Source organism: Lactuca saligna, chromosome 7, assembly GCF_052625555.1.
Source record: "Lactuca saligna cultivar CGN05327 chromosome 7, ASM5262555v1, whole genome shotgun sequence".
Lineage (NCBI taxonomy): Eukaryota > Viridiplantae > Streptophyta > Magnoliopsida > Asterales > Asteraceae > Lactuca > Lactuca saligna.
The window spans coordinates 152427992-152448587 of NC_136423.1; positions in this window are offsets into that span (position 1 = coordinate 152427992).

Sequence of the window (20596 nt, forward strand, 5' to 3'; positions counted from 1 at the left end):
TTCGTTTACAATGGCTGTGAGTTCGGTTGTCTGACGTTCGGTTACACCTGTGACTTTGTACACCTGATTTGGTGTTGTCCTTACCTTTTGGTAAACAACAGCTTTTTCTTTAAGTTTCGGGGACTTTTGTTGGGACAAGCGAGCGAACTCCACAGAATTTTCTGAGATGAGATTTTTGTGGATTTCAGGTTCACTTTTGACAAATTCAGAGCAGTCAACTTCGTCCTCTACAGAAATTTCACTCATATCATTATCCTCATTGAGCTCAGATGCATTTTCAACATCAATTTTATTTTCTGAGCTCAACTTGGCAATCAATGAGTCAAATTTTTGTATGGTTTCGATCCTTAGATTCAGTTTGTCATTTTCATCCAAAAGGTTTTTCAGCATGTCCTTATGGTCTTTGGACTTAATGAAGGATTCAATTTTGTCTAGACCATACATATACGTTGGACTAACATCCTCAGACGAAACCACACTTTCACAATTGTATGCATCAGCATCAATTTCATCTTCCTTAAACTCAAGAAAGGGTAAAATCATGCGATGAATCTTTTGCCCTATTTCACAATTCAAATGAAGCTGAGTAATATTAGTATAAAAACGTTTGGCAATCAGACAAAAAACATTTCGCTGTTTCAAAAGCTTTAAATTGTCTCTTTGCAAATAAATGTTTTCATCTTTTATTTTGATTAACTCCGACTCCTTCAGTTCGATCCACATCCGCCGTTCCTCACTCTTCGAAGATGCCCTACTTAATTGGTCAGTTAGGTTAGAATTGGTGACCCGAGTTTGAGTTAAACTACTATCTAGATGAGAGATTCTTGAATTAACACTTTTTAATTCCTTTTCATATGAGCATTGTGGGACTTTAAATGAGACAAAAACTGATTGTACCTTCTTGATCAGTTCATCAAGTTCGCTGAACTGCACGCTGAGTGGTTTGGCAGTAAAGCACAGATTCTATTGTTCCTTGTCATCATTCCCACCATCAGTGTTGTATCCCCTCATCTGAGAGACGTCGGATACCATCAAGCATCTTCCTCCACTGCTCTCTTCTTTCGCTACATAAGCCTTTCCATGTGAAGGCTTCCTCACTTCATCATCTTCGGAGTCGGTTGACCAAACCTCCACGCCACCGAACTCATCATTAGCTACCGAACCCTGCACAATTAAAGCATTCATAGGAGGATTAGCAGCAGATTTCTTCATCCTTAATTCATCAAGCTTTTTCATCAACGCAACTTCTTCATCATTTTCCTCGTCCTTTTCTGCCATCTTTTTGAGGACGCAGTCTTTTGCATAGTGGTTCTTTCCTCCACAATAAAAGCAGCTTACTCCAGAATCTCCTTCAGCCTTCGGTTCCTTCTTTGACTCTGCAGCCTTCGGTTCATCTTTGACTTTTTCAGAGCTATAACTCCCTTGCCAGTTTCGGTTCCTGTTAGTGGGGAATCTCTTCTTGATGAATCTCTTGGGGTTTGACACCATCATAGCATAGTCCTCAGACGTGAGATCATAATCATCCAAGTTGAGATCTTCGTCCTCTATCACCGCTTTGCTTTTCGACAGGAGGGCCAATGAACCAAGACCTGAAACCACGTTTTTCTCCTGTAATACGATCTTCTCTTGAGACTTCAGTATACCCACCAGTTTCGCTAGAGAATAAGATTTGAATTGCTCATGCGCTTTAACTGTGGACACAACAGCTCTCCACTCAACTTCCTTTCAATACCATGTTTAATCATCTTGCTAAGAAGAAGATTGAAGCGATCGAACGTTTGAGTCACAGTTTCTTCGACTTTCTGCATGAATTCACCAAACTCGGATAAGAGTAAGGTTTGAATGGAGTGTTCAAGATCTTCGTCCGTAGAATACAATTCGCGAAGCATGTCCCATATTTCTTTGGTAGTAGTGCACGAACTCACCAGCCTGAAAGTGTCAGATTGAAGAGCGAATCTGATTATTCTCAATGCTTTAATATTGCACTGAAATTTATCTTTTTCGTCTTGGGCAACATCTTTAACATCTTTCAAAAGATCATTATACTCCTTTTGAGTTTTAATAATCCTTGAAGTTGCAGAATGAGCAAAGGGTCCCGAAACGATTGCTTCCCAGATGAGGTATCCATTGTCCTCAGATCCTATAACATAGTCTTCAAAGTGATTTGCCCAGACTTCATAATCTTGGGTGTAAAGGATGGGAATCTTCGTTGTTGATCCAATGATGTTCGAAATATTAATGGGATTAGATGGCGACTCGTCCATGCTTGATGGAATAACCTGTTTGAAAGATCAGACTTGTAATATATAATATTAGGGCAAAACGAACAAGTAATGAGATACGTCAATTATGGGGTGACGGCTCAATAAATATTAGTTAATGCGGAACAAATCCTAATAGCTTCTTTCACAGAAGAGATGTGTATGAATTACACAGCCTCCCGCTCTGATACCAATTGATGAGATAAAAACCTTTAAGATCGAATAGATCTTTGAAACAGGTATATAAAGAATGTAAAGCAATACTCAAGAATGGATTTGAATCTGTCGAATGATTAAACTTTCAATCCTCAGCAGAGCTCGATGAAGAACTTCCGCTGTAGAGGATTCTGGGGTTACAAAAAGATAACTTCTATAATTACACCGTAAAACCCTAATCAATCGGTTATGTAAAAGATGCATGTAAGCATCTATAAATACACAAACCCTAGAAAATAAGATACGGATGGACAGGCCCATACTGCACAAAGAATGGACTAGGAAGCGAGCCCAAGACGCAACACCAATAACCCAACACTATCCATTCACACTTATCCACACAAATTAAGGAGGCTCAACTTGAAGCCTTGAACCCTGAAAATGTGCTGGGTGAACCCTAAAAGGGATGGAAAAGAACTTGGAAGTCAAGGATGGCGGAGCCTTATATCTCATGGATCAGATCTGGACACCGAAGCATGGTGGTTTCAGAGACTCAGTCATGACCAAAGTGCACAACACTCGATATTTCGTCCATCCAGGTTCAGATAAGATGTATCTGGATCTTAAAAAGTTATACTGGTGGCCTAACATGAAACCAGATATTGCTACCATTGAGCAAGTGCCTTACTTGCACCAAGGTTAAGGTCGAATACCAGGACCCCTCAGGTTTACTTCAAAAACCAAAGATACCTAAATGGAAGTGGGAGCGGATCACAGTGGACTTCATAACCAAGTTTCCCAAGACAAACGGGTGGTCTCGATACCGTATGGGTCATCATAGACTGGTTAACAAAGTCCACACACTTCCTGCCTATCAAAGAAATGGACAAGATGGAGAAACTAACTAGAACTTACATTAGGGAGATCGTACTACTGCATGGTGTTCCTATATCCATTATCTCAGATAGAGATAATAGATTCACTTCAAGGTTCTGGCAGTCGCTGTAAAGTTCTCTAGGAACTAGGCTGGACATAAGTACAACCTACCATCCGCGAACCGAAAGACAAAGTGAGAGGACAATTCAAAATTTGGAAGATATGTTGCGAGCCTGTGTGATAGACATTGGGAAGGTATAGTATACTCATTTACCCCTTGTTGAGTTTTCCTACAACAATGGTTATCACACGAGCATAAAGGTTGCTCCATTTGAAGCTCTTTATGGCCATAAGTGCAGATCCCCTCTGTGCTAGGCTGAGGTGGGCGACACTCAGTTAGCTAAAGGACGGATTCCTAACAGCATTCTCACAGGTTCGAAAATCATTCAAGAAATGATAAAGAAGATCGTTCATATTCATGAGCGCTTGAAAGCCTCTAGAGACCGACTGAAAAGCAACACAGACAAGAGAAGGAAACCTTTGGAATTCCTGGTTGGTGATCGTGTTCTATTGAAGGTCTCACCCTGGAGGGCTCGATACGCTTCAGAAACTATGGAAAGCTAAATCCAAGATATGTAGGGCCTTTCGAGATTATCGCTAGAATCAGCCCTGTAGCTTATAAACTAAAACTACCTCGCGAACTCAGTAACGTACACCCTACTTTCCATGTCTCCAACTTGAAAAAGTGTTTGTCTGACGAGACTCTTGTAATCCCACTCGACGAGATCAAGATCAACATGTTGGATTAGTTTCTAAGTCCATAACTATAATTGGTATGTACTTGACCCGACTCGGCATGTTCCATTTGGGTTGCATGGCATCGGAACAGTTGGATAAACTGTTTGTGAGAAGAGGCATTTGTGACATATTGATATATTATAAGTTCTAATATATTAATATGAAATCATGTTATTTAATTAGTATTTATCAAGAATTAATTTGGACTTAATTTAGTGATCAAAAAGAGACTAATTAAATATATGGGGATTGATTGTGTAAATCATTCATTCTTATATAGGTGGGCTTATGATCCAAGATTCCTTATGTTGGGTTTAACCCATGTGGTGACCTATGGATACTCCATGGAGGTTAAAAACTATAGAGCATAAGGAATGGGTAAATTCATGAGTCACATGGTGTAACCCTAATAGCCATACTATATATAGACCTCTTTAGCTCAAGAAATTGGCACTAGTGATACTTGTATGAGGGCTAACCAATTTGAGCATGAAGTGTCTTCTTCTCATGGTTATTCCAAGTGTTGATGATGTAGTGTGAACCATTTGAGGTGTCACACTTGGGGCACTAGGCTCTCGAGCTTCATGGAGTCAAGCTACATCAAGAGGTATGTATTCTAACTTTTTATATTACCCAAGTATCAAAAGATTGTATGCTAGATAGGGTAATACCTTGGAATATTCATATTTGTATGTATAATATAGAAAACATAGATCCAAGGTATTTAGGGTTGCATGTACACTTAGGAGTGTTAGAATACTCAAAACCCAACAGTGGTATTAGATCCATGAGTTGTTTTCTGTTATATTGATGCAAATGTTTTATTTTCAAAGTTGAAAAAAAAAACGGAAAAAAACATGATGTTTGTCAAATGTTAAGATAATTACTTGTTTTTTGTAAAAAAAAAAAAAAAAAAAACTAATTATTTGTAAAATTTGAATCATTTGCTATATGAGTTGAATTAGGTCAAATTTAGTAAAAGATAAAATGATATGATTATTTGTTAGTTTTAAAAGTTTGGTCTAAAGTGTTTTTTTTTAAACCTCCATAAGTTATGGATATGAAAAGGTTTTTAAAAAATTGATTCAAAGTTTTATGGAGTTACAAAATTTGGTGTTAATGTTTTAAAAGAATTCCATAACTTATTCTTAAGTTATGGAACATGAAAGTTTTCATCATAAAAGAAGCATTTAACTCCATAAGTTATGTATTACCAAAAGTTTTATGTTTCTTTGATTTATGAGTTAGTTTAGATTAATAGAAAAAAAAATTGTGTTTTAGTTGTTTTCAATCCTAATTATTCTAAAGGTAGTTCATAAAATGTGTTTTTGTAACTTGTCCTCAAATTACATAAAAGGTCACATTTATGAATCTTAAAACTCATAAAAGTGTCATAGGTTACATTTAAAAGTGAAGAGTATTTTTCATTAAATAGTATTATGACTCCATAACTTGTCCTCAAGTTATGGATGTTTAAGAGTCACTTCTTTAAAAGTGTTACTAAAGAATAAGAGGTTACATAAACAATGAAGAGTCTTCATTTTAATGAACCATTAAACTCATAAGTTATGAAATGAAAAGTTTTGAATAGTTTCAAAAACTTGCCCTCAAGTTTTGGAATTTGTAAAGTTTTCCCATTAATACTTTAATTCCAAGTTAAGCCCTTAGAATTTTAAAAGTTAAAATTCAACTCTTATACTTTATAATATTATAAGTTCATAATATATATATATATATATATATATATATATATATATAAGAGAAAGTCGTCTTACCATTAGTAGGCCTCATTCACGAAGCCGGTCTATAAGGGGGGTATAAGGTTACTGCCTATAAAATGTCAGTTTAATGGGTGTCCATTCTCACCCACCGCTCCCTTGACTGGTGGAGGGTCGTTATCCAAATAAGTAGGACAAGGACTATAGTTCTCTCTTCATTAAAAGTATTAATGATAAATATAAAGTAACTAAATGTTTTTTATAATTCCCAATCTTAGTTACTTTAGAAAAATGTGAATAAGGTGCTAATCCATAAAATTACACTTTGCACTTTGTTTAAGTTGGTTAGTGGAGCGTGTGTGGTTAAACGGCACACTAACTCGTATTTAACAAGGTAGGCAAATGGTAACTTAATGTTTATCATAGTATCGATGGAGTGTGTGTGGTTAATCGATACATCAATTTAGGGGTAAACACTTAAAAGTACCAAGTAATTTTCATGGTTACTCCACACCTTGTTTTGTGATCTTCAGTATCCCAGTCACAAAACCTGAATGGCGCACTCGAGATTGAAACATGTCATTGAACATTTCAATGAATCTCAAAAGATCTAGGAGTTTCAAATATTCTATAGCTTGGATTACGGCATCCCTCTTCCAAGTTATAAAATATTGTGTTGGGTCCTAGCCTTAATATTTCATATTGGGTGTTATATTAAGGACTTTAAATCAACTATCTTGAATATCTCCCAAAAGATGTCTAGTTCAGACATCTATGATCTTCCCAAATCTCTTGGAACTTCACTTCCTCCACCTCCTCTAATTATCCTCCCTAACCCACAATTTCAAGGTCACTCAAGCCCTATTGGCAAGTAAGGTCTATGTGTGATCGCATCTTCGAGATGAAGGAACATATTGACAAGCCGGGAGAGTTGGGTGTCAAAGTCTTAAGAAAGTTGGATGTTCAATCACTTTCTAAGTCACATAGAGAGTTACCTTTAGGACTACTATGAAATAGACTATGACATGACCCTTAATGATCTTATCTATTTGCTTGGTACTTCTGAATCAACAATGATTTAGAGCTTTGGTAAAGCAAATTTGATTAGAAGATCAACTTCCCAAACTTCCATGGACACTGACAATGGTACATGGTAAAGAGGCATTGGCTGTGAAGCTGCAATATTTACCTAAAAGATCATAAGGCTGGGAAAGCCAATAAGTGTGACTCTACATCAGGTAAAGACCACTATCTAACTTGATTAAGTTTCAAATATGAGATTCTTATTACATGATGTGACTGGGTCGCATGTTGATGTTTTAAGAATCAAAGGAAAAGTGAAGGAAACTTAAAGAAAGAGTATGATGAATCTGATCGCGAAGATGGATTTCTATAGCTTGATTGAAGATTGGATTCCTGAGCTACTCTTATAAGTTATGATAGATTTCTAGAAAACATGTAATAGCATAGTTTTCATTTAATGTTGCATTGTAAGGAAAAGTTTTTTCCACATTTTATAAATAAATAAAAGTTTTTTTTACTTTATTTTATATCTCCTTGTAATGGCATTTATGAAAACTTGATGTTTGTATGTTTCTAGCAATATTGAAAATATGAATTTGACTCTTTCATTTGTGGTAGTGTCTAAATTTACCAAATAAGGAAAGCTTCTCATCATCCAAGCTTTCAGTTGGATAGAAACTTGGAATCATACACGTTGTACAGTATGATGAATGAGAATTTCCTGCTTTGGAAAATTAAAACTAGTTCCTTGTTCACATTTATATGTGAGTCAAGTGAAGGACTAAGGGATCAAGTACACATTCTTGTGCACTGATCAAGTCCACCACAAAATATCTATAAGACTATTCGTCATGATTTACACTTACAAGTTTAAGTGTAATTATGATACATTGGAAAATTTTTGATATAAGGCAAAACGGATGAGAAGAGTCAAATTAGGCAGAAGGATAAAAGTTTCTCAAATATGAAAAGATGGGAGAGTCTTTAGTATCATGTTTTGTGTTCATCTTAATGATTAAAGAACCATATCACAATTGGTCCTCTAAGGAAATCTTAGTGCATTCTTTTGACTGAGAAGAGGAATCTTGAATTGTTGGAATGGTTAAATCAAGAAGATGAGTCATACTTCGTTCCAAAACAAATTATTGGAGTCATACTCCATGATTGTAACTTGTATGACATATCTTAAAGGAAGGTTTCTTAACACTAGTCAAATGTAAGAGTAAATGTATCCTACTCTTGTACATTTGAAATTTGTAAGTTGTGATGTTTTGGATAAAACAAAGACCACCAATTGTGTGAAGTGTTTGTCTTGATAAAGAATCTGCACTATCTCTTGAATATTTGGCAAGATAGTCTTATATGTCAAGAGGATAGTGAGAGTCTTAAAGATCCTGAAAATAATTTCAAGATCTAATCAAGAATAAAGAACCTGTAGTTTAACACTAGCATACGACGTGAGGTTTATAACCTATCATGTTGACATATTTCTACTTTTGTGCCCATTCCAGTATAAAAGTTAGCTTCGCATATGAGTTCTTAGAGTTTTCAATTGGTTGCATAACAACTTGGAAGCAATGGCAAACCCTTGAACTGCTAGGTGGCAAGAAATTAAGATTGAGTTCAGTCCATATGTGTTTGGATTTGTCATTATCCTTGTCTTGTGACTATGGTTTTGACAATTCACATGGATAAGAACACATGCACCATGAAATCTAAGGGTCATAAGGTTTCTCTCCGATTCATGAAAATTATGGTGAGGAAACACTTCCACCAAGTAGATTTGAAGCAGATAGCAAAGGTCCAAACAATTGAGACTATGATTATGGCATCCCTTTTCATAGTTCTGAAATTGTTTAGACACATATGTGTGCTATCTAAGGAAAGGTGTATCATTTCGAGTACATGTCAAAGCTAGTGGGAGCATAAGTGTTATGCTAATACTCATCATGTTAGTGGGAGCATGATATTTATGATATGTTGCAAGTTAGCAATTTTAATTATAGAAAAACAAAAGTTCAATTGGGAAAAGTTGTTTTGCTATAATTAAGCGAGAGGAAATTATACTTCATTTAAATTCTAAAAGCTTAGATTGAGGTTTTAATCACCTTTAGTTAAGGATATATATATATATATATATATATATATATATATATATATATATATATATATATATATATATATATGAATTTTTTGATGGAATGGCTCAACATAAGGAAATTCTATATGTAGGTCTATTATTTGCGTTCTAAAATTCGATTATGATTACGGCATCCCTTTTAATAATCTGAATTATGAGAACTTGGCAAATAGAAATATTGTAGCAAAAGGACTGGTCTAGTATCATGTCTTTATGTGAGACATCATGAATCGTGTCCCATATGCTTCGGATATAAGATCCATTGCATGTGCTATAATATTCATCCTTTCTAAAATTTTCCAAACGCCTGAGGCATTAGGAAGGGAAAAGGTATAGAATTGGATATGACTAAAAGGATTAAACAATTGTCGAGGAAAATCTAAGGTTTACCAAAGATTGGTTGCTCAGGGACAGTTGGAAGTATAATGTTAATTTTTGGAAGGACCATATTGACATATTTTGAAAAGAGGAAACTCTTGTTCAGAAGTGATAGTCAAAATGGGAATATGGGAAGGTGGAAGTTGTTCAATAAATATGTGTAAGATTACGAAACTTAATGCAAGAAGGATGTTTCCAAGGAGTTGATCTCCTTTGGAATGCTCTGTAATGTTTGTTGTCAAGTCTTTGTGACTTTGTGCATAATCATTATAAGAGGATCAATGCATATAAGTTTAGAATCTAACAGATTTAGGTAAATGGCAGGAGTTTGGAATTCTTGCATTTGCGGTAAGGATTCAGGACTGTGAAATGAGAATCATTGGAGTTATGTTCAATCGATCTTGTTAACAAAGTAAGGATCATATATAAACATAGAGTGCATACTTTGTGTATGGCAAAGCTATTGTTTAGAAAACATAGTGTACATGCTTGGAGCATGGGACAACTATTGTTTTAATTCAAGTATAATGTTGATAGTTTGAAACAGTATGCAATGAATGATGGGTAATCAATATGGTGATAAATAAAAGATGTGTTATTTATATTCATAAGTTCTGAGACCATATTGGATTCGATTATTCTTGTGTTTCACTTTTCATGTTTTGACTTCCAGAATAACTAGGTCATTCTTCCTGAATGACTAAGTTATTCAAACCATCCACGGTCGGTCATATGTTGGAAGTAGACATGAATCAAGACTGTCATGGGTTAGCTTTTAGAGGTCTAAGATGTTGGACAAAGTGGTGCTACAACATTCATGAGTGCTCATAAGTTCTGAGTATTGGATTAAACCCACGCTCATTGGAATCACTTCATGGATTTTATCATGAGTGATCATGAGACGATAATATCTTATATTCTTCAAACCTAAAGATATAGTTGTTACTATGAGTTGGTTATACGTTGATTGCACGAAACCGCATTGTTAACTCGATGTTATAAAATGTGCCTTTGTGTATGATTCAACAAGTAGTAGAACAATCCATATGAGTCGAAGTTTATCTATTCATTTTACCTTCGGGATAAAAGCGATATCTATGGGCCCCTCGATGATTTAATGATGACACATGTGAGTGCTTGGCCAAGCCAAGACTAATGTGATTTGTTCACTTAGTCAGTCGTCATAAATCAGAAATCGGGAAACAACAAATGGACAGAGAGAATGATTTATAATCCATGTCTCAGTCCATATGATATCCAGAATGGAGGAATATATGATCCCTTATCTAATGGACAAGTCATTGAAAAAGGTCAGAGTTCATCGAAAAGGTCAGAATTCGACAATGGCTTTTGAGAGCTACGATTGCCAGTTAGGTTTTGAATTCATACTCAATAATAGTATTAGACTTATCCAAGTAGGAGACTGTTGGATTAGTGTCTAAGTTCATAACTATAATTGGTATGTACTTGACCCGACTCGGCATGGTCCATTTGGGTTGCATGGCATCGGAACATTTAAATAGACCGTTTGTGAGAAGAGGACATTTGTGACATATTAAAATATTATAAGTTCTAATATATTAATATGAAATCATGTTATTTAATTAGTATTGATCAAGAATTAATTTGGACTTAATTTAGTGATCAAAAAGAGACTAATTAAATATACGGGGATTGATTGTGTAAATCATTCATTCTTATATAGGTGGGCTTATGATCCAAGATTCCTTGTGTTGGGTTTAACCCATGTGGTGACCCATAGATACTCTATGGAGGTTAAAACCCATGGAACATAAGGAATGGGTAAAGTCATGAGTTACATGGTGTAACCCTAATAGTCACACTATATAAATACCCCTTTAGCTCAAGAAATTGGCACTAGTGATACTTGTATGAGGGCTAACCAATTTGAGCATGAAGTGTCTTCTTTTCATGGTTATTCCAAGTGTTGATGATGTTGTGTGAACCATTTGACGTGTCACACTTGGGGCACTAGGCTCTCGAGCATCATGGAGTCAAGCTACATCAAGAGGTATGTATTCTAACTTTTTATATTACCCAAGTATCAAAAGATTGTATGCTAGATAGGTAATGCCTTGGAATATTCATATTTGTATGTATAATAGAGAAAACACAGATCCAAGGTATTTAGGGTTGCATGTACACTTAGGAGTGTTAGATTGCTCAAAACCCAACACAACGATATCCTCAACTATGTGGAAGAACTAGTAGAGATCATGTACTAAGAGGTCAAGCAAACGAAGCAAAGTCGTATCCCGATAGTGAAGGTTTGCTGGAATGCCAAGTAAGGACCTGAATTCACTTGGGAGCGCGAGGATCAAATGAAACTGAAATATCCTCATTTTTCGCTTAGTTATTTGTAATTGATTAATTGCTTAAACTCAAATTTCGGGACAAAATTCTCTCTAACGAGGGGATAATGTGACAACCCGAAATTTCTATCTTGTACAGTCATTCAATTCAATCACAGTCAGACTTGTTTCTACTATCTTTTAGCCTTGTTAGGGGTCTGTTTGAGTGTTCTAAGCCTAGTACATTCAAGGTTTGGGTTTAGGGATGAGTTAAATTAAGTTCATCAAGTTGCATTCGAACCAAGAACTCCATCAAGAGGAGTTTAGGATCACAAACATGAGTATACAGCCATAAACTCAAGGTGGCCGTGAACCCATGCCCATATATATATATATATATATATATATATATATATATATATATATATATATATATATATATATATATATATATGTTATTCCTTCATTTTTTCACCCTTTCATACACTTCCAAGTCTAGAAAATCGATTCTCTCTCAAGTATCATCAAGCATTTTCATCTTGTTCTTCAAATTAGTAAGTGTTTCTTCCATTGTTTAGTTGATACCTTGCTTAATCTAGTGAAACTCCATGATTTCATCCATGAAATAACCTCTTTTGGTTAGATCTTCAAGATCATCATCTTTCACCAAGAACACACACTATTTCTTGATGGCCGTAAACACCCCCTTCAAGCTTCAAAAACATAAGTATCCTTTCCATATACTAGTTTCCCTTTAGAATCTTGAATTACACCCATGAAATCAACCACTTTTGATGGATCATCAAGAATTTACGGCCACGAGCATCTCCCTTGGCCGTAAACCCTTCTCAAGAACACGATGGGCCGTGAAAAACATTAAACAAAAACCTTTACCATGATCTTCTTAGGCTGTAAACTCCCATGGCCGCAAACTTCTTTGGCTATAAACACCTTGGCCGTAAACACCATGGTCGTGAACCCCTTAAATGCAATGATATGTGATTGTAACACTTCAATCCAAGTGTTTCCTAGTCCTTAAGGTGGTTCCATATCATGATTAGTTGTTATATACACTAATTATATGCATATATGTGTGTCATTAAATGTTTAATAGGATTCGTTTGTGCTTGAGACTTCACTTAACACTTAGCATCCTTTATCGATATTACATTCGAATCACTCACTACAGGTGAGTTCATACCCCTTAAATTATCTTTTAAATGCTTTTACCAGGGGGGATACAAGTTGAAAACATTATAGTTATTGTATCAATCACATGTGATTAATAACTATCAAACAAGTAGATTTCTTATACTTCAAAACAATGTTATCAAATGGTTAAAATTCATTTTTATGTTTAAAACTCTTTTATATGCTAAACTCTTTATCAAACTCTTTTAAACTTATATATTGTCGAAATCATGTCTATATAGATATAGTTATATAAGTAAGGTTTAAAGGGATTAGGACTGATAACTCACTTTATTTCATGTTCCTTATTTGGATGTGGACTTAGGGTATCCAGTTGTTTGTTCGAGTGTCATTTGAATCTTAGTTATATATTATGTAAATATGTATAAATATAAAAGTTCTTACATCAGTTCAGCACCTTCGGTTAGCAAAGGTGTACAAACATACTCAGTCTCTCAAACAACGTTACTAGTAAACTATAATAGGTATAGTTAAGAGGATTACTACACACTATTTCTAGTATAATGAAACATACAAGAGTCATTTTATTCATGAGTCAGTTCAAACTTACTATAATGAGAAACAAAAAGAACATACTATGATGAGAAATAAAGATAACATGCTATAATGAGAAACAAAGAGAACATACACTACATTATACAAAGAGAACATACAATACACCAGAATAGAGAGAACACACTATACAAATACAAGAACACTATAACATTAATGTGAGCCACTACTTCATGGAATGGCAATATACTGCTATGTCACGTTTTGTAACCAGAGTCTCCTGGAGGGAGAGCATGAATATGTGTGTGAATCTATACGGGATTGACCATCCTACACCTTGCTGCTAGCTACAGTGGGAGCTACAGGTCTACGGGCGACAAATGTCTTACCATTTCAATGTCTTCGAACATCGTGTTTTATTAGCAATCAAGTATGGTTACAACTATATCATATTTTACCTTAATTAAAACAATTGTTTTAAGGTATTTAGTACAACGGTAGTAGCTATATACAAATACTACAAGTACATCTTTATTATTTTCCCATTACATTCAAATTGTGATCTTCTCACATAAACGGTAATGTAAACTATATTTTTGGTAAATGATAGTTAGTCTTTGAGAAAACACTCACTTTTACACAAGTACAAACATACGGAACAGTCGTGTCTTGGTAGAAGACTACATTTCAGTTAAAGTATAAAAATATATGATTTTCTAGGAGATACAAACATTTACAAACAAACATTTACAAACACTTTCATTAAACATATACAACAACTGACACTAAATATTTATGAACTCACCAGCTTAAATGTTGATCTACTCTTTCAAAATAATTTGTATTCTCAGGTCACCAGTAGTCAGGTACGCTGGACCAGGTTTTGAGAAGACGGAGCATATACAAGACTCGTCTTTTATTTTGATACATATTTTGGTGTCTTTCAAACTATACACAAAACACACTTGTATTAAATTATATTATTAATGCGATGGATGATGTTGTTGCTTGTTTACTATTATGCATTGATATGATACTGTACATGACGTCCTCCACCCCCGAACGTTTCCGTCGTTCTGGTTTGGGGGTGCGACATCATATCACTTGTTAACATTCAAATTTAGACTATTGTTCAATGACTCACCAAATCATGTTGTATAAGAAGCAATCCTTCACTCATAAGCCCATTGCAAGAAGCAATCATTCAATCAAAAGTCTACTATTGAATGTAAGTATCATGCTCTAGCCAAAAATACTTAGGAGCTATAACTGTCACAGTGGCTTCTTTTTTATATGGGTGCCACTCAGTCATCTCCTATTTTTCTTTGGTGTGGCAGCTGTAGTGCGATGCTTATTTCCCATAATGAGGTTTTTACAAGTGCACAATTCACATTGTGATCGATGGCCATTTTATTTGCCAACATGTTGGCAGTCACTCGGTTGGCCTTATTTTAGTCTTCTCTAATGATTGGATTGTTGATATTTTTTCCAAGTCTCTCATTATCGAACAATGAATTTCCCCAAATGCCCTCCATGCATTGACGTTTGAATTGATACAGCGAATTATGGGCGATCAGTTTGGAATTTGATAGCAAGAAATTAGGAATTCCATAGCAAGATCAGTCATATCCAAACTTAATCATCAATTCTTGAAGGTAGATTCTTTTTTAAACCCTAATCCTCCCCCTCTCCATCAATGGTTTGTTGCAAGAAACGTTCAAAATGCTACATCCAAGTAATTAGCCTTTGATTTTGGATTTTGAACTAAGCTACAACAAATTTGGGTGAAATTTATTTTATGTAATTGGTTTTGGAGTTGTGGTTGAATTTTTGAAAGGAACTTCTGCCCCACCGATTACTTTCGCTTCACATTCCTTGATTGGTTGTCGTCTTCATCACAACTCGGTAAGCCTGATTTCTCTAAAAATAAGTTTAACATTGGACTATCTTTTCTTTCACCTCCATTTCCATCATCATGATTTCTTCTAAAGAACATCAAGTCACCTTAATATTTTCATAGTTTTGAGAAATTAGGGAGTTGTGAAAGGAAGAAGTAATCAATGTTGAACAACATCTAGAACTAGGAGGTCAACAGTCAATTATTAAACCGATTGTGTGTGTGGCTTTGTGATATACATGTTGAAGAATTATGGATTTAGGGGTATATGTGACTGGTCAATTGAGGAATTATGGATTTGTGACTGTAACTTTTTCATTGATTTTATTTTATATTTCTATACCCTAACTATTTGATGAAATTCCAAGAATACTTCACTATTTGTTTGTCATTGGTTTATTTTCATTTTTGAAGGATTTCCAAGACAAACATGAGGAACCTATGTTTAATGGCTTATACTTTGCTTTCCCTACTTCGGTTGGAGTTTCTGATTAGCTAAAAGGTAATGCCAAATTTATTCCAATACTCAGTTACCTAATAAATTATAAATGACCATGTAAAGTAAGTTTTCGGAGTGGAGACTTTTCCATTGTTGATTATCGAATTGTGAAATATCAAAAGGCGGTCTTAGTTAATAACAATATTTATGGAAATAATGAGAAGTACAAATTATGATTTTTTTTCTAACAAAAGTTTGATTGATAGAGTTCTAGAGTTTAAGAGTCGGATATATGAATTAAAGTTAGCAAGAGGAGATGATAACAAGGTGAAAAATGGAACATCCAGTTTATATAAGAAAGAAAAATAAAACCAGAGTTACAATACAACTAATAAAAAGAAACATGTGGATAAACGTGAAATGGAGGGGCATCCTATCGCAGGGTGGGAAAATCAACAATACTTAATGATAAAGGAGGTAACTTCACTAGAACTCGCCAAGTGATCAACAGCAACACTAATTTTAGACAAAACAGATTTGAGATAGTTTGAAGATTTCAAACCATTCGATGGAAGGCCATGAAATAGTTGGTAATGGTAATATATTTTTCCAAAGCCCGGCAACAACAATGATTTTTAACATCTACGGTGAAAATCTATGATGAAAAGTCCATCTCAGGGGAGGCTTTGAGCAGGGGCAGATTCGTCAATCCAGGGCGAGAAGCCCTATAGATAGGAATATCAAAATATAGACCATCCACACACTCTACCACACCTTCAACGCAGCAAAGCAATAAACATGTGCAATGGTACCACCGATCCTTTGACGGGGGTGTTTTGGTCCAGATTTCCATCAGCTGTGGGGCCATGGTTCCTAGCACCAGATTGTTGGTATAACTATCTGTATTCTTCTTTTGGTTACTTCAATTGACCATTAATTCAATGTTGACAGTTTAGAGGAACTTGGCTCGACTGTGAGTATCCTTACTAATAACTACATTTTTTTCTATGATATCAAAGGTTAATGTCATAAAATAAGCTGCATATATGCCAGTTTTACCCTCCATGTTATTGGCTGACAAAGGTATATTTTTCTAACCCCATGATGCCATGACTGATTAAAGTGCAGGAAAAATCTTTGTAAACATATATATATATATATATATATATATATATATATATATATATATATATATATATATATATATATATATATATAGATGGATGGATTTTTGATGACATGATTACAAGATTCTCTGTTAAAAATGCAGATCATAATCGAGATCCATTTATAGATGAACAACTAAACCTTGTCAAATAGTGCTTATCATTTAGACCAGAGTCCATGTTGATGTCCTATACCTTCAAAAAACATAAAACTATTTTATATAATAGTAGATGAAATGCAAATTTCTTATTTAACAGGCTAAAAAACCAATAAATACAAGGCTAAAAACACAAGAAATAACAATGTACTTCTATTAATTTGTTTAGGATAGTATGATTTTCATTTATTATTCTACTATAACATTGTACCTTAAACAATCTACAAATTATAGCAAAAAGGTAGTTACGTAAAATTTTCAAAGTATAATGTTCAAATAAGAAAAAGTTCAAATTGCATTGTTATTTAATTTTCAAAGTATAATGTTCAAATAAGAAAAAGTTCAAATTGCATTGTTATTTATCACTAACATTCATGAGTTTCCATCCCCCTTTTTTGTCTCAATTGATAATCATGGATGTCAATTTTTCAAACTAATCTTTGTTTCAGTATTCATGACATGTATTTGGCTATATTGATACTTTTTCTGTACAATGATTACATTTAGAAGCCATTTAGTTATTTTATTTGGATATAATGATGATAGAAAGAATTTTTTTATGATTTCTTCAAAACGGTATTTATAATAGTTTACTGTTTAATCATTGTGATGTATGGTTTGAATTTAGAAGATTTATGGTGTAAAGTAATTTTCATCAAAAAGAAATTGTAATTTGGTTTCTTTTGTTTAGGGACCATATGAATTTTTAACCTCCTTTGACTTTTGATACAAATTTGTGATTTTTACTTCCTTGGAGGAGGAAAGCAGAGATGCACTTGTATTACCCTTAAGATTTATTGTGAATATTGTATCATGAAATATGCATTGCTATAATGAACAATCAATTTGTTCATATTTGTTATTAGTTGACTTTTTTATTAAGTATAGAAATTTATTTTGGCTTTTACTTTTCGTTCTAAAATATTAAGGGTTAACTTTTCATTAAGTAGTTGTAAGTTGGGTTATATCTTTATTTATTTATTTAGATAAACACTAATATTATATTGTTGCTTTTGTGGTTTTTATAAACTTTGTCTAACAAATGAATAATATTATGTTATAATGGTTGTAAACAATCAACCTTAAAACTTAAAACTAAAACTCAAAATTCTAAACTGGAATTCTTAAACACTAAAACAAACTATTCATTGATGCTTTGTGTGTAGTTTATACTACAATGTTAAAAGAAAAAAGTTTTATTTAAGACCTAACAATTCCAATAAAATTTATTTTTAAATGGATACCTCTTCGAAAGACAAATACAATAGCCAAACTAAAGCTTATTTTTCTATTTTATTTGTCTATTTATACGGTTTATTTTATTTATTACAAATGATAGTTTTTTGAAACCGGCAAACGAAATATATTAAAACCAACGAAAAGGAAACAAGCCAAACAGTGGTATTATTGTTTGTGATGAGAAATTTATGCATGAAAGTAATATAATAAAAAAAAAATACAACATGTTATACATATCTATATTTCATATTAGTTTAATCTTTGTCATTTTTTTTATTACAATGATATAGGAAAACATTGTTTATAAATATTTAATCTTCATTCATTTCTATTTAATATTTCTTTTAAACTATGTGCATACTATTATTAAAATAGCATCAAATGTTTTAAAGAAGTATTTGGAAATTTATGATTTATAATTAGCTTTTTTCATTTTGAATATTATTGCTTATGTATTTGTAATTTCAGTTATATCTTATTTGAAAATATTATTTAATTGTCTATTTTTTTTCGATTATTTAGATTTGTTATTTCATTGTACAATATGATAATTTTATTATTAATTTAGACATAAAAAACATTGTTTATATCTTCAAAATATTTTGAATATTAATTTAAAATAATAATTGTATAGTTACAAACAAAACATCTACATATCTTTAAAAATAAATGCTTGCAAATCTATAATTAATATTATATTTTTAAAGTCTCAATATTATTTTACAAATAAGAAAACCTACTACGTTCAAAATAGAGAAGTAAGAAAATTAGGAAAATTATATTTAGATAATAAGAAAATTATCATATAACAATATCATTATCATTATTTATTGTGTTTTTAACTCTATTTAAATTTATATTGTATTGTATAAAATCATAATTTTATCAAATGTCTATACATACAAAACGTAGATCGGTATTCACAACAATATATATATATATATATATATATATATATATATATATATATATATATATATATATTAATTTTAACTAATAATTATAAACTTATAGACAAAACTTTTATCTTTGCAATTTAATATTTTTTTATTTTTTTATTATCAAATTATAAATAGTGCTTTTCTTTTTTACCTGTGGTTTCTACAGGTTTTAACCTAGTGTGTTATAAACTAAACCTACCGTTCTTTCACACACACAAAAAAACAATTTTTTAGCAAATAAACACCAAAAATACATAGAAAAATAATTTACAAAAAAATGCAATAGTTTATTAACCAAAAATACACCAAATAATCAATGGTTTTCATCTTTCCCATGATTTTATCTATAAAAATCAAAATGGAGGAACATATAATTCAATAAAAATAAAAAATTAGACAAACAGAAGCAAGACGCATCACTCATCAGTTTATTTTAGACAAAAACTAACAGAAAACTCCAACAATTCGTTAATAGGTGCAGCAGGTTTGGTGTAGATAGAAAAGTCAATAAATGATATTTTCCCTTCTAAATCTGTCTAAAAATTTATCGGTTCGAATGAAAAAGAATTTTTTTTAATTTTTAAAAGAATTCTTACTTCTAGAATGAGGTTTTATTGGAACGGTATGTTTGTCTATATGCACAAATGGAAAACTTTTTGATCTTCTTGATTCTTGAAGTCAATTGTTCTACAATTAGAAATGCATATCAATTTTCAAAATCTTTAAGTAGGGATGAACATATTGGAGTATCCGGCCAAATTTAGTGGAACCGGAAACGGCGGTTCCAAAGATGTTGGAACCGGAACCAAAACCGCTTATATTGATTCCTAAAATTTTGGAACCGCTCCTAGAATCACCAGAACCGGTTCCGGGTACCCGGTTGCTAAAAACTTTTAAACTATTTTAAGTCAAAGATCATGGAATTCTTTAACAATTATCTCATAAATAGAGACACGACGATTTATAACGAGCATATCCATGATCACAAATAAGATGTAAGATAGGATGCAAAGTTATCGACAATTTGATAGTCATTTGTATTTTATAGCTTCTATTCATTCAAATTCACTTAGCCCTCGGACGATATGGGACATGGGATGTTTGGGTACTTCTAGTTATATCAACATTGTAAACATTGCCAACCTCTACAACATTAAACCCTTCTGCAGACGACAACTTCTTACCGAGTGCGGACGATATGTCATCGGCATAGGGTATACCGACGACATTTCGTCGGTAGAGGCCTGTCAGGATAGGTCAAAATAGTCGTTGGCATCAGTGTCGTCGGCATAGGTTCCCCTATGTCGACGACTTGTCGTCGGTACAGGTTTTATCGAGAATATTTCCGAAAAAATAAAGTTCTATTAATTATCTGTGGCGACGACAAGTC